The 14,819-nt window shown below is 40.8% G+C and overlaps 1 pseudogene; it reads right to left on the reverse strand.

The window, feature by feature from the left end:
* Positions 1 to 1,914: 1,914 nt before the first annotated feature.
* On the reverse strand, positions 1,915 to 4,035 carry LOC128048113 (glutamate dehydrogenase 1, mitochondrial-like; annotated as a pseudogene).
* Between the last annotated feature and the right edge of the window lie 10,784 nt (positions 4,036 to 14,819).

The raw sequence follows: 14,819 nt of genomic DNA on the forward strand, positions 1-14,819 counted from the left end.
TAAATCATGTCCGACTCTTTGTGACCCCATGGACTGTAGCCCACCAGGTTCCTCTGTCCAAGGGATTTTCCAGGCAAGAATATTGGAGTGGGTTTCCATTTCCTTCTCCAGGGGATAGTTCTGACCCAAGGATAAAACCTGTGTCTCCTGCTTGGCAGGCATATTCTTTACTACTGAGCCACCTAGGAAGTCCTATATTGGCATATGCATCCCGTAAATGAGTACTTTATAGTATTTTGGGGACAATATAAAGATCTCAGCATAGTTTTAAACTTTTGTCCCTCTCCAGCCTTTTGTAAAGTTATTATCATGTATTTTGATTATGTGTGTATGTATGTATATATATGTACATGTGTGTATAATACCTCAAGACATTATTGTTATTATGAGATCAATAGCCATTTAAATTTACCTACATATTCAAACTTTCAGCTGCTCTAAATTCATTCCTCTGTTTCAAAATGTTTCCATTTAGGAACTTATTCCTTCTGTATAAATACTTTCAGTTATTTCTGTTGGGAAAGTATATTGGTGCCAAATGTCTTCAGCTATTTCTTGTGTGAAAATATTTCCCTTTCATTTTTTTTTTGTTTTGAAAAGGTAAATTTTAAACAGTTATTTTTATTCCCATCTCAGACTTGGCCAGAGCAAAATATTGCAAGCAACTGATTACTGAGGTGAAACAACAGGTAACTAACATATTAAGGTTAAGTCATAAAGTTACAAAGTAATTAGAAATTTCTGAAAGAGAATGACTGTTTTTAAAAAATAACTCATTCATTACATAAATAATGTCTAGTATTTCACTGATATTCTGCTGTTCAAAAGGCCTTAACCAGAAAATCCCAAACAAAACACTCAACTCAATATTTTAAGCTCCACTGTGTCAATTAAGCTTGTGTGTATATGTGAGGCCTCTAAAAGAAAAGGGATACAAAATCAGGCAGGGCTGGGGACATCGGCAGTGCTTAGAGCTGCCAGGCAGACTCCAGACAAGGAGACTAAGTAGTATTTTTCTGGGTTACTCTACTTGAATTATTATACTCTACTTGAATTCAATAGGTAATTAGAGAAATGAAAAACTAATTAACATGATAAGGAGATTACTGCATTTTTTGGACTGCATGTCATATTTGCATTTAGCAAATTCAAAGAGCCTAACAAAAACAGCCTCCACCATCTATCTTCTATAGATGGATAGTTGTTATATTCAAAACTGTAGCAATTATCCATCTAGCTTTTTATGTTTGTAGGATAACAATACAGAACTGATGAGCTACAAATGATACTGCTGATATCATAAAAATGCTAGCTTTCCAAATTCATGTTTATAAGCATTCATTGCTTCCAGTATAGGCTTAAGTGATTAAAGGCAATTTTATCACAGCATCGTGTCCTTATTTCATTCTAAAATAATAGATTGCATAAAGAGTAACAACTGTTATTTTTGCTTGCAACCTGTGAAATTGAGTTATTTTGCTGATGTGAAGTAATAAAACTCACTTACGGACCATCCCACTTTCTGAAAATGCTAAACACCCACTTCTTAAATGCAAAGTTACAGTCCCATCTCAGACTTGGCCAGAGCAAAATATTGCAAGCAACTGATTACTGAGGTCAAACAACAGGTAACTAACATATTGAGAACAAGCTATGGAGCAAGGGAACATGACTAGATGAAAAGAGTCTTTTTATTTAAAGGTATGATATTCCAAACAGCCCTCTGGCACAGTTAATTTCTGTAATACTTTCACACTCTTCAACCTGTCTAGATATTCTAAACCTTAATTTCTTTCTTAAAGGGCTGATTTGGGTTGACTTGTTGAGAATAATGTCCGTAACAAAAAGATATCTGTGGTTATAGAACTTACGATAGTTTAGCAGAAGTTATAGATCAATAGGGTAGTGAAGAAGTTAACCAGCTTCATTGTATACCCCAAAGACATTCTCAATGGCACTGACATAGGCAGCCAATCCTGGGTTATCCTTTGTGGCTGTGGGCATGATTTGCCTGGCAGAAAATTCCATAGTGTAAGCTAAACCAAACTACACAATATCTTTCTTGGATGTACCTGGCACTCTGTTTTAGAATCTGCTGTGGGTGCAATGGGACTATTTCCACCACAGCCTCCAAATTTTCTTTCTGAATTCTCTTGAAAAAATGTGAGCAAGTGGTGGGTAGAATCTGTCATATCTGAAGGTCAAACGGCCATAGCTGACATGACTCTATTCCTCAGCCACTCCCTTAGCATTCAAGTGTGTGTGTGTGAGCGTCAGTTGCTCAGTTGTGTCCAACTCTTGAGACCCTGTGGACTGTAGCTCGCCAGGCTCCTCTGTCCATGGGATTCTCCAGGCAAGAATACCAGAGTGGGTTGTCATTCCCTTCTCCAGGGGATCTTCCCAACCCAGGGATTGAACCCAGGTCTCTTGCATTGCAGAAAGATTCTTTACCATCTGAGCCACCAGGGAAGCCCAAGAATACTGGAGTGGGTTGCCATTCCCTTCTCCAGGGGATCTTCCCGACCCAGGGATCGAACCTTGGTCTCCTGCATTGTGGGCCGATTCTTTACTGTCTGAGTCACCAGGGAAGCCCTTAGCATTCAAGTAGAGATCAGAAATAACCATACTGTTCTTCCTCAGAAAAACCTAAGGTTCTGGAGTTATTGACCCACTGGCAGCTTCAGCAATGATCCTTGCTTTCAGTGCACTGGATTTGGTCAACTGCTTCTCATTGGCTGCAGGGACTGGTATGTCACAGACTGCTTCTAAGATGCTTCCTTCCAAGGGTTTTGCTTTGGGGAAGTCCAGAATTGATTCATGTTGCAATTTGAAGTATTCTAGTTCCTTTGGGTCAGTGCCATCTGAATTTCATATGCTCCCATCGACTGCACCACCATCAACACATTTAGCATCAATATGATGTAAATATGCCATACAGTATAGGCCCACATTGCTGAATCTCTGAAAAAATGTTTTAGCTCCAAACCCCAGTGTATTCGTAAAATGCTTGTGTAAGAAACTTCATTGAGGAAATTTTCAGTCCCATGGCAAACACCATGACCAGTGGCAGGGATATTTCTGTGGATGCCACTCTGATGGATTTACCAGTAATAGCAGGCATGTGCATTAATATCTCAGTGCCCATCGGTGCTGGCACAGGTATCAGCAATCCAGGACATTTTCTCACTCACCTGTGGCCCTGACTGGGGAAGGCACATCAATGCCAGGACCAATAAAGCTCTGTTTTTCCAGCTCCGTGGTGAACCTCCTTGTGATATTTTCCACTGTATTATCAGTATGGTTCCCGGGACTGAGCTTAACATCAGCTTTAGCGCCGCCAAATGGCACATCAACATAGCACATTTATACATCATCAGGCAAACCAAAGCTTTTACTTTATCTACACTCGCATCTTCGCACTAACCAATACTTACTTTGAAGGGTGTGCAATGCTAAGCTCTGCTGGACCCAGTAGCCCTCAGTGACCTCCCAGGAGCCGCACTGGCACAGGATGGGGATGGACCAGATATGCACTTGCTTGCGGGGTTTGATGATTCTCAGGGTGCCACGCACGGCTTCTGCTCCTCACTCTCCCAGGTCTCGAGGACTTCCACCAGCTTGTCCTCCATTATCCTAGCGCCATGGCCGAAGGAGCCAGCTTGAAGAAACCAGCTTTAAGTTTCATCACGGTTGCCATGGTGCCGCCAGGTGGGCGGAACCGGCTCGCGTGGTTGGACGGAGGCCAAGGGCCAAAGCACCGGTGAGTGCTGCAGAGGGGCCATGAGGAGAGCTGTGCTTGCGTTGGCTCTGGGGCAGGCTGCCTTCTAAGCTCGAACCTTCTTCACAGTCCTCTTCGTTCTTGCCACCGGCCACCTGATCTGGAGGAGCCGAATCCGTCTGTTGGTGCCAAACCACACGGTAAACAGTGGTGTGGAACCAGGCATCCAGCGCGCAGGGCGTGGGCCTCGTCTCTCCTCGCCTCGCCAGGGCTTTATGAGGTATGTTTTCTTTCCCTTTGAAGTACATTTTGATCATAGAGCGCATTTGCATTTATTTTCTTTCATGCTTTCTGGAATATTAACCCACAGTCTTTAGGCTTCCGTCATTTCTGTTGGGAAATCAATTTCAGTCTAATGTTGGCTCACATTTACTTATTTCCCGAGTAAAAGGTACAAATGGAGGCCCTTGGGTCATTCATGAAGTGAGGGAGTCTGTACATGATTGCATAGTTCAGCACACACCGTGGAGCTCAATGCTCACTCCTCTGGCCTGGTGTGTGAGCCTCTGTGGAAAGAGGGCCCTGAGACCCAGAAGCGACCTGAGGTTGTTTGGGCAGAGATTTCTGAGGCCCAGCTCTTTGGAGCAGGAGCTGCAGAGTGTGCTGGTTGTGGTTGGCTGTATCCAGTTAACTCTGCAAGACCCTCACCCTGTGAAGAATAACAGGCGGGGAAGGAGGTCAAACAAGTCCTAAAACACAGTTTCAGGCCTGGACCACAGTTGCCCCATGTCTAAAGGTGATACCCTTACCAGCCTGGATTCTTAAACTCTTTATTTAATCAATACGAATTGATGTGAGGTCAGACAAGACATTCAGGCAAGGCTTTACTGGGACTTGCTGCAGCTGGAGGAAGTGAAAAGAAGTAACAGGGGCCCTTGCTCACTCCTTGAGCTGGTGGGGTGACCTAGTCCCTTAAATGGGCTGAGGGTAGGGGCAGACACATGGCTCAGGCCAGTGGATGACTTAGATGGTCTGCCCACCCCCTTGCTGGTGCTGTTTACAGGGGTCCTAGGTCATAGCCTGTTTTTGCTACTGACGCCTCAGAAGTAGCAATTGGGTTTTGGTCTCTTTGTATCTTGTTGCTCTTGATTTGCCCCAGTTGCACACGCTTGCAGTTAATTTCAGTCCTTTATGTATTCTGTCACTGGAGGAGATGTTTGTTCAGGTGCAAACACTGCAGCAAAGGTCCCCAGGTCGCAGCCTGTCTCTGTACTGTTTAAAGGCAATTTGTCTTTTGTCTCAGGCTGTTTTAAAATTGTTCTTTGTGTCTTTGTTTTTCAGTATTTTATTATGAATGCCTAGATGTGGTTTCTTTTGTATTGATCTTTCTGGAGGTTCATAGTGGTTACTGAACTACTCTTGTCTCTAAACCCACGCTTATGCTTGCGATGTGCAGAATATGGAAAGTATATTTCTTCTTGGCCATACCACTGCTCTTAGGCTGTGGCACTAAAGGCAGACTACTAATTTTCTATTAACATCACCTCCCGTGCCCACCACAATAGCTGGGGTTTCAGTTTCAGCTTTTTTCAGCACTCCTGGAACTAGTCTCCCATGCCCTCTCAGACATAGAAGCAGCAAGAAAGCGCCCCTTCCCAGCTCCATAAGACACCCCCTTCTCTGAGCTCCTGAGATGGCAGCACAGATGGAGAGCATCCCCCTGAGGGATCTGAGTCCCAGCTCACAGAGAATCTCTTGCAGGCTTTCAGTTGCTAATAATCCAACCTCTTATCTTTGTTCCTTTAGCCCCAGTTCCTGTGATTACTATCTCTGTATTATGATAATGTCCCCTTTTCACTTTTCTAATTTTTCAATTTCTGTTTAACTGCATTTCCATATGAAATTATATTGCTCTGTCCCATTCTGTCTGTCTTCTCTTTCTATAATTCTAAATATGTTAGATCTTTACTATTTTCCACAAGACTTTGATGATTTTATGCTATATTTATCTCTTTAAAAAAAAATCTCTTTCAGTTAGGATATTTTTTGTTGACCCACATTCTAGTTTTATTATCTTCTTCTGTTTCTAATCTGTTTAATTTTGGTTATTATATTTTTCAGCTCTAGAGTTTACTGTTGGTTATATTTTATAGAATCCAGTCCTATAGAGACATTCTCCATTTTTTCATATATTTTCTTGAACATATTAATCAAAGTCATTTAAAAAATGCATGTCTGAATAGATAACAAGTGTTGCCAAGGATGTGGAAAAAAAGGAACCCTTGTGCGCTGTTGTTGGGAATATAAATTAGTATAGCCATTATAGAAAACAGTATGGAGGGTCCTCAAAAAAATGAAAAAAATAGGACTGATGTATGATTCAGCATCCTCCTTCTGGGTATATACTCCTTCTAAGTATATTCCCAAAGGAAGAGAAATAATTAATTGAGGAGATATCTGCATTACTACGTTCACTGCAGTTTATTCACAAGAGCCAAGACATGGGAACAATCTTAAGTGTATGCCAGTGGATGAATGGTTAAAGAAAATGTGGTATATCTATACAATGGAGTATTATTCAGCCACAAAAAGGAAATCCTACCATTTGTGACAAAACGGATTGACCTGGAGGGCAGCAAGCTAAGTGAAATAAGTCAAAAAGGGAAAGAGAAATACTGTATAACCTGCTGCTGCTGCTAAGTCACCTCTGTCGTGTCCGACTCTGTGCGACCCCATAGATGGCAGCCCGTCAGGCTCCACCGTTCCTGGGATTCTCCAGGCAAGAACACTGGAGTGGATTGCCATTTCCTTCTCTAATGCATGAAAGTGAAAAGTGAAAGTGAAGTCGCTCAGTTGTGTCCGACTCTTAGTGACCCCATGGACTGCAGCCCACCAGGCTCCTCCGTCCATGGGATTTTCCAGGCAAGAGTACTGGAGTGGGGTGCCATTGCCTTCTTCATGTATAATCTTACTTATATATAGAATCTAAAAAATCTAAACTCTTAGAAACAGAGAGAAGATTGGTGGTTGTCAGGGGCTGAAGATTGGGGGAAATGAGTTGCTGGTCAGAGGGTATGAACTTCAAATTATAAAATGAATAAATTCTGGGAATCTAATGTACAGCATGGTGACTAGTTAACATTGTATTACATTCTTTAAATTTTCTAACAGAGTAGGTCTTAACTGTCCTCAGCATATATCCACACAATGGTAATTACCTGAGGTGATGAATGTGTTAATTAACCTTGCTGTGCTCATTCACTTGATCATGTTTGACTCTTTCCAACACCATAGACTGTAGCCTGCCAGGCTTTGCTGTCCATGGAATTTTCCAGGCAAGAATAGTGCAGTGTGTTGCCATTTCCTACTCCAGGGATTCTTCCTGACCCAGGGACAGAACCGTTATTGTGGTAATTATTTCACAATATACATGTGTATCAAATCATCCTGCTGTGTGCTTTATACTCACACAATGTTATTTGTCAATTATATAAAGATACAAAAAAAGGCAAATTTTATTGAACAAACAAATGGATGAATGAATATGAAAAGAATAAAACACATGTCTAATAACTACTATCTGAGATCTCCAGTGAGTCTGTTCCTATGGTCTTTTTCTTTCTTTCTTTCTTTTTTTTTTTTTGACTCGTTTAGTCCTGTTTTAAGGAATATCTGACATTTTTAGAAATGAAATTGAGAGTCTGGCTTATCCTATCTTAGTACAGGAAAGAATGACTTTCGCTTTGTTCTATTTCTTGTTCAGTCTTACTCTTATGGTATAGTGCTTCCATGACCCTCCATGGTTCTAACTAAAGGAATAATTACCACTCACCCCTTCTTGGTGGGTCCTCAGCTCTACAGATAGATCTGCTTGGCTTCTCAGCCCCATAGCCTCTACTTTCTATTCAGCTTGTTATCCTCTTATCATGTGGTGCATATGGCATAAACGTATCTCCTGGGGAAAACTGATGCAGAATGTCAGGCTCACCTTAAAACATTTTGCTTTTCTGGGGAATCTTGGCCCAATAAATCCTGGCTGCTTTGGTATCCATGAACTTCAAGTTTTGTGTCCATATACCCATCAACTGCCAAAAGCTCAGCTAATGTTCTCAGCCTCTTAGCTGTTAGTTTCTGCTAGGCTTCTCAGTCTCTTGGCCATGTGCCACTTGCAAATAGACAGAGGCCTTGAGGAGACAGTTAATGCAGAAGATCCAGCTCATCCCAGTATTCTTCTCTTCCCTGTGAGGTCTTATTATCTGACTCTTGACAGACTTGTTAGACTTTCCAGTACTTTCAAACAAATGCATTTTCCTTTTCATTTATCTTTTTCTAGTTCTCAAGGGGACTGTTGATCAGATAAAGCTGGCCCTGCATGATCAGAAGTAAGGTGTCTACATTCTTTATAACTCAGAAAACATGAGATTTCTAGAATGATGGCCTAACTTTTAAACTAAAGCCTTGGCTTCCCCAAAAGTCTCAGTTTGGGCTGTCTTATATTTCTCTATCATTCGGCTCTTAGTTGCTTTTCTCTGGATGATCCACCTTCACCTCTGTGACAATTGGGCAGTGTGAGGTGACTTAAACAGAAAGTCTAAATCTTTTCATTTTCAAATGTTTGGGTGGGGGAAGGAGAAAGAAAGATGAAAATATCTGGTTTGATAGGATCTGGCAAACCGCACTCTGTCCACCTCTGCACCTTTCTCTTATGCCCAGAAAAATTAAATGCATTGATAGTGTTCCTGTATTCATATCCCAGGTTTCTAAATCTTTCAACAAAGTCCTTTAGGAATATCAGGATAAGTACCAGTCCCTATTTAGGGATGACATTTGAGTGATTGCTTCTATTAATTTCTCTCATAAATATTCAACTCTCTGAGTGTATATAGCTGAGGCTTGTTCAGCAAAAGACAGACAATCCTAAGGCATTTGTTTCAGTGTGCCCAAGTACTACACACTTGGTGCCAAGATAACTGTTGGACTGTGGCTATTCAGATTCTGTATCTTTCTTGCATACTTGTGATATTTTAAATATTTTCTGTTAACAATAAAAACACATTTCCAACTTCCTATTTCTGGTTTGAAAAAACTTACCAGACACAAGTTCGTGTGCTGGATCCATAGTGAGGCCAAGCAAACTGAAATATTGGAGTTTGAAATAGAGAAAGGTTTACTGCAGGGCCATACAAGGAGAATTAGTGGCTCATGTCCCCCAAAACCTTGAACACCCAAAAGGGTTTCAGCAAAACATTTTTAAAAGCAAGGTGAAGGAGGGTTGGTTGTTGTAAACTTCTTGGTGGGGGAATCCCTTGTTCTTACAGCTACCCCCACAGGTGAGGTCATGCTGTACTTGTAAACTTTCAGCAAGACTAATGTTATCCTTTATTTTGCAACTTTTAATCTCTGGATGAATGGAAAAATAAAAGATCAGAATCTTGAGACTGGGCTATCCTATATATTTCAGGATATAGGCAGCATTCTTATCTGGCAGCAAAGGCAATAGAATACAAAGGTTAAAGTAAAAGAAACAGATCTCATATGGAGTCAGATTTGCTCTTCACTGTTACAAAACTGGTGCTGTGTTTGCCCCAAGGATTGTAAGACTTTTATGCAGAATGTATCCTAGGGAACCACACTGTATTAAATCCATGCTCTGGAAAAGTAGACTTCTATTTATAGGTTTTTTTATTTTATTTTATTTTTTAAATTTTAAAATCTTTAATTCTTACATGCATTCCCCAACATGAACCCCCCTCCCACCTCCCTCCCTATAACATCTCTCTGGGTCATCCCCATGCACCAGCCCCAAGCATGCTGTATCCTGCGTCAGACATAGACTGGTGATTCGATTCTTACATGATAGTATACATGTTAGAATGCCATTCTCCCAAATCGTCCCACCCTCTCCCTCTCCCTCTGAGTCCAAAAGTCCGTTATACACATCTGTGTCTTTTTTGCTGTCTTGCATACAGGGTCGTCATTGCCATCTTTCTAAATTCCATATATATGTGTTAGTATACTGTATTGGTGTTTTTCTTTCTGGCTTACTTCACTCTGTATAATCGGCTCCAGTTTCATCCATCTCATCAGAACTGATTCAAATGAATTCTTTTTAACGGCTGAGTAATACTCCATTGTGTATATGTACCACAGCTTTCTTATCCATTCATCTGCTGATGGACATTTAGGTTGTTTCCATGTCCTGGCTATTATAAACAGTGCTGCGATGAACATTGGGGTACATGTGTCTCTTTCAATTCTGGTTTCCTCGGTGTGTATGCCCAGCAGTGGGATTGCTGGGTCATAAGGTAGTTCTATTTGCAATTTTTTAAGGAATCTCCACACTGTTCTCCATAGTGGCTGTACTAGTTTGCATTCCCACCAACAGTGTAGGAGGGTTCCCTTTTCTCCACTTTTTAAAAGTATCACATACGGGTTTATAAATTTTCTGCAGATCATAAATGTAAAAATACTTTCTCCAGTTCACCAATACAAAAATAAAATGGTGGAGGAAGGGGAAAAGAAATCCTTGACAATTCCTCATTTTCTTTTACTAATAAAAAATGAAAACAAAAGTGTTTTCTGTTTTCTGTACTGAATGTCTAGGTACACTATTACAATTTAGCCAAAGACTGCCAAGTTCAATTGAACTCCATTATAAAGTATCGATTGGTTAGAAGAGAATTATCTAAACCTCAGACTGTCAAGAACTGTTATTTAAACACCCTTGTGTGTAATTTTACCCAATGCATTCATTTTATACTAGTGCACTATTCTAATAACGTTTTCAAAACCCTAAAATTCTATTAAAAACATTGACTGGATGCTTGGGGCTGGTGCACTGAAGTGACCCAGATGGATGGTACGGGGAGGGAGGAGGGAGGAGGGTTCAGGATGGGGAACACGTGTATACCTGTGGCGGATTCATGTTGATGTATGGCAAAACCAATACAATATTGTAATTAGCCTCCAATTAAAACAGATTATATTAAAAAAATAAAATTAAGATAAAAAAAGAAACTATAAGATGAATTTGAAAAAAGTCAAAGTGAAAGTGTAGTTGTGCAGATGTGTCCAGCTCTTTGCAACTCCATGGATTGTAGCCCACCAGGCTTCTGTGTTCATGAAATTCTGCAGTCAAGAATACTGGAGTGGATTGCCATTCCCTTCTCCAGGGAATCTTCCCAACCCAGAAATTGAACTCAGGTTTCTTGCATTGCAGGCAGATTCTTTACCATCTGAGCCACGAAGAAAGAACAATAGAGATCTTAAGGAAACTCTCTTACCATGTTAAATTTCATTGAGATTTCACTTAAGATAGGCATTTTCCCGACACAGGGATTGAACCCAGGTCTCCTGGATTGCAGGCATATTTGCAGATTCTTTACTGTCTGAGCCACCAGGGAACTCATAACAAATACTGGAGTCGGTTACCATGCCCTCCTCCAGGGGATCTTCCCAACCCAGGGATCAAACCCAGGTCTCCTGTATTGCAGGTAAATTCTTTACCATCTGAGCCACTAGAGAAATCTAGGAATACTGGAATGGGTAGCTTATCTCTTCTCCAAGGATCTTCCCGACCCAGAAATCAAACTGGGGTCTCTTGTATTGCAGGCAGATTCTTTACCAGCTAAGCTGCCATATTAGGCCAAATTGTTTCATCACAGCAGTGTCAGGGGTCCAAAAGTTATTTATATCTACTTTTATGAACATTAAAATAGAATGGCGTCCTCTTATGAACTATATTTATCACTTATTACATGTACATGTATTATTTCTTTCAGTACTCTTTATGAGGAGTATAATACGAGGAATTGTTGTTCAGTCACTAAGTTGTGTCTGACTGTTGCAACCCCGTGGACTGCAGCATGCCGGGCTTCCTTGTCGTTCACCATCTCCCAGAGTTTGCCCCAGTTCCCATTGAGTTGGTGATGCCATCCAACCATCTCATCCTTGTCGTCCCCTTCTCTTCCTGCCTTCAGTCTTTCCTAGAATCAGGATCTTTTCCAGGGAGTTGGCTCTTTGCATTCAGTTCAGTTCAGTCACTCAGTTGTCTCCAACTCTTTGCGACCCCGTGAATCGCAGCACGCCAGGCCTCCCTGTCCATCACCAACTCCCGGAGTTGTTGTTCAGTCACCAAGTTGTGTCTGACTGTTGCAACCCCATGGACTGCAGGATGACTCGCGTCCATCATGTCAGTGATGCCATCCAGCCATCTCATCCTCGGTCGTCCCCTTCTTCTCCTGCCCCCAATCCCTCCCAGCATCAAAGTCTTTTCCAATGAGTCAACTCTTCGCATGAGGTGGCCAAAGTACTGGAGTTTCAGCTTTAGCATCATTCCTTCCAAAGAAATCCCAGGGCTGATCTCCTTCAGAATGGACTGGTTGGATCTCCTTGCAGTCCAAGGGACTCTCAAGAGTCTTCTCCAGCACCACAGTTCAAAAGCATCAATTCTTCGGCGCACAGCCTTCTTCAGAATCCAACTCTCACATCCATACATGACTACTGGAAAAACCATAGCCTTGACTGGACGGACCTTAGTTGGCAAAGTAATGTCTCTGCTTTTGAATATGCTATCTAGGTTGCTCATAACTTTTCTTCCAAGGAGTAAGCATCTTTTAATTTCATGGCTGCAGTCACCATCTGCAGTGATTTTGGCCAAAATATGAGGAGTATATACTATATATTATAGTATGACTATGAAGAGCATAATAATTATGTTTTCTAAGTGAGGAAGCTTAAGACCAAAAATGCCAAGCTAACTTGCACTACATTACACAGCTGTTAAATAGCAAAGCTAAAATTCCAATCAAGGGAGCCTTATCCAGAGCCATAAACACAAGTGCTACAAAGCATAATTTCATAAGAAATATATCACTGTAAGTAGGGTGTATTTTAGGAATTGTATTCCAATTTGGCAGATAAGGAAGTGCTTCCTTGAGAAAGTGATATGTGAGATAGACTAGAAGGATAAGTAAGAGTTATGCCAAGGTTTAGAAAACTGACGTAAATTCTAAGTGAGGATAGAGTAATAGCACTCTATATCCATTGTCCCAAGATGAAAAATGTGACCTGCTCTAAGAACAGAAAGTAAGCTATTGTGCCTGCAGTGGGAATTTTTGACAGAGTGGTGAGGAATATTATGAGGGTATAAATTTAGACTGGACCACATGTTAATCAAGTGTTCTTTATTCCATGTAAAGAAACTTGGACTTGGTTATGTGGGTGATGGAGCATCACTGAAGTGCTGTAAGCTGGGGCGTTAAATATATTTCATTTTGGAAAGATCACTCTATAGAGTTATGCTTTGTTTTTACATCCCTCCCACTGGTTTTCTAGTTAAGACAGAGCATTTTGTTATCGAAAAGTTCTAATATTGACCCCAAATTGGATCCCTCAAACTCTCTGCTGCTGCCAAGTCGCTTCAGTCATGTCTGACTCTCTGCGACTCCATAGATGGCAGCCCACCAGGCTCCCCTGCCCCTGGGATTCTCCAGGCAAGAACACTGGAGTGGGTTGCCATTTCGTTCTCCAATGCATGAAAGTGAAAAGTGAAAGTGAAGTCGTTCAGTCGTGTCCGACTCTTTGCGACCCCATGGACTGCAGCCTACCAGGCTCCTCCATCCATGGGATTTTCCAGGCAAGAGTACTGGAGTGGGTTGCCTTTGCCTTCTCTGCTCAAACTCTCTAGATTAGTCTTATTTCTATTCTCTCTAATTAACATTAGAGTGTAATCTAAATGACATACATGTCAAATTTATATATGGTGGGATTAATATAATTATGGTAGAAAATATGTGTATACCACCATAATGATAAAATGTAAAAATGTAATCTAGATATGTTTTAATTTTTTCCTTTAATTTTCACAACTTGTAATCAGTTTTGTTCATTCATTTCAGGCACATAAAGTATTAGCTCTTATTTTCTTCAAGTTATCCTGCTTGTTTTATAAAAATATGTTTATTGTAAATTAGGATATATATATTACATATAAAATATAAAATACTTATAAAATATAAGTATTACATATGTTAGATATATTAGATATTTGTGTGTATAAATATGTGTGTATTTATATATGAAAAATGAAAGTGTTAATTGCTCAGTTGTGTCCAACTCTTTGTGACCCCATGGACTGTAGCCCACCAGGCTCCTCTGTCCATGGAATTCTCCAGGCAAGAATACTGGAGTGGGTTGTCATTCCCTTCTCCAGGGGATCTTCCTGATCCAGGGATTGAACCCAGGTCTCCTGCATTGCAGGTGGATTGCTTACCATCTGAGCCACCAGGGAAGCCCCCTTGTGTGTGTGTGTGTGTAAAACCTAAAAATGTATAGCATGGTGTTACATAGTTTCTTCACTGTAAAGTAGCCTTTCTTTTTGTAATTAATTTGCAGAGAGGTATTTCAAGACTATATAAATATATAAATATATTGTTCTTTGGTTGCCATGCCCTCCTCCAGGGTATCTTCCTGACCCAGGGATCGAACCTGTGTCTCTTATGTCTCCTGCATTGGCAGGTGGGTTCTTTATCACTAGTATCACCTGGGAAGTCTCATTAAAGTTTTACCCCATAGATAAATATTGTTTAATAACTTCCTAACTAACTCCTTCATTCCTTCTTTATTAGTTTACATTCTTCTGCAATTATAATCTTCCTATCTCTATGTCTCTCTCTCCTCATTTTCTCAGTACATACTCATGGGTTCTTATTTTATTCATAGATTAGAATCAATTACTATTATTATTTATTGTTATGCTGTTATCTCAGATATGCCCAGTGGGTTTCCCTCCAAGTTGGCTTCTCTTTCCTTTTGTTGTGTCCCATCATTACTTGTGGAGAAGGAAATAGCAACCCACTCCAGTATTCTTGCCTGGAGAATTCCATGGACAGAGGAGCCAGGCGGGTTATGGTCCATGGGGTCGCAAAAGAGTTGGTCATGATTGAGCGACTAACACACTTATCATTACTTAATCAGTTCCTTCCAGAGCACAGGAAGATTCATCTTGTCCTTTCCTTGCCTTAGCCTTGGATCAGTCTTTATCCAAGATAGCCTGGTTTCTTAAAGGGAAAATATATTTAGAAAATAAGCTCTGGATCCT

The sequence above is a fragment of the Budorcas taxicolor genome, chromosome 5 (genome assembly GCF_023091745.1).
Source record: "Budorcas taxicolor isolate Tak-1 chromosome 5, Takin1.1, whole genome shotgun sequence".
NCBI classification, from domain to species: Eukaryota; Metazoa; Chordata; class Mammalia; order Artiodactyla; family Bovidae; genus Budorcas; species Budorcas taxicolor.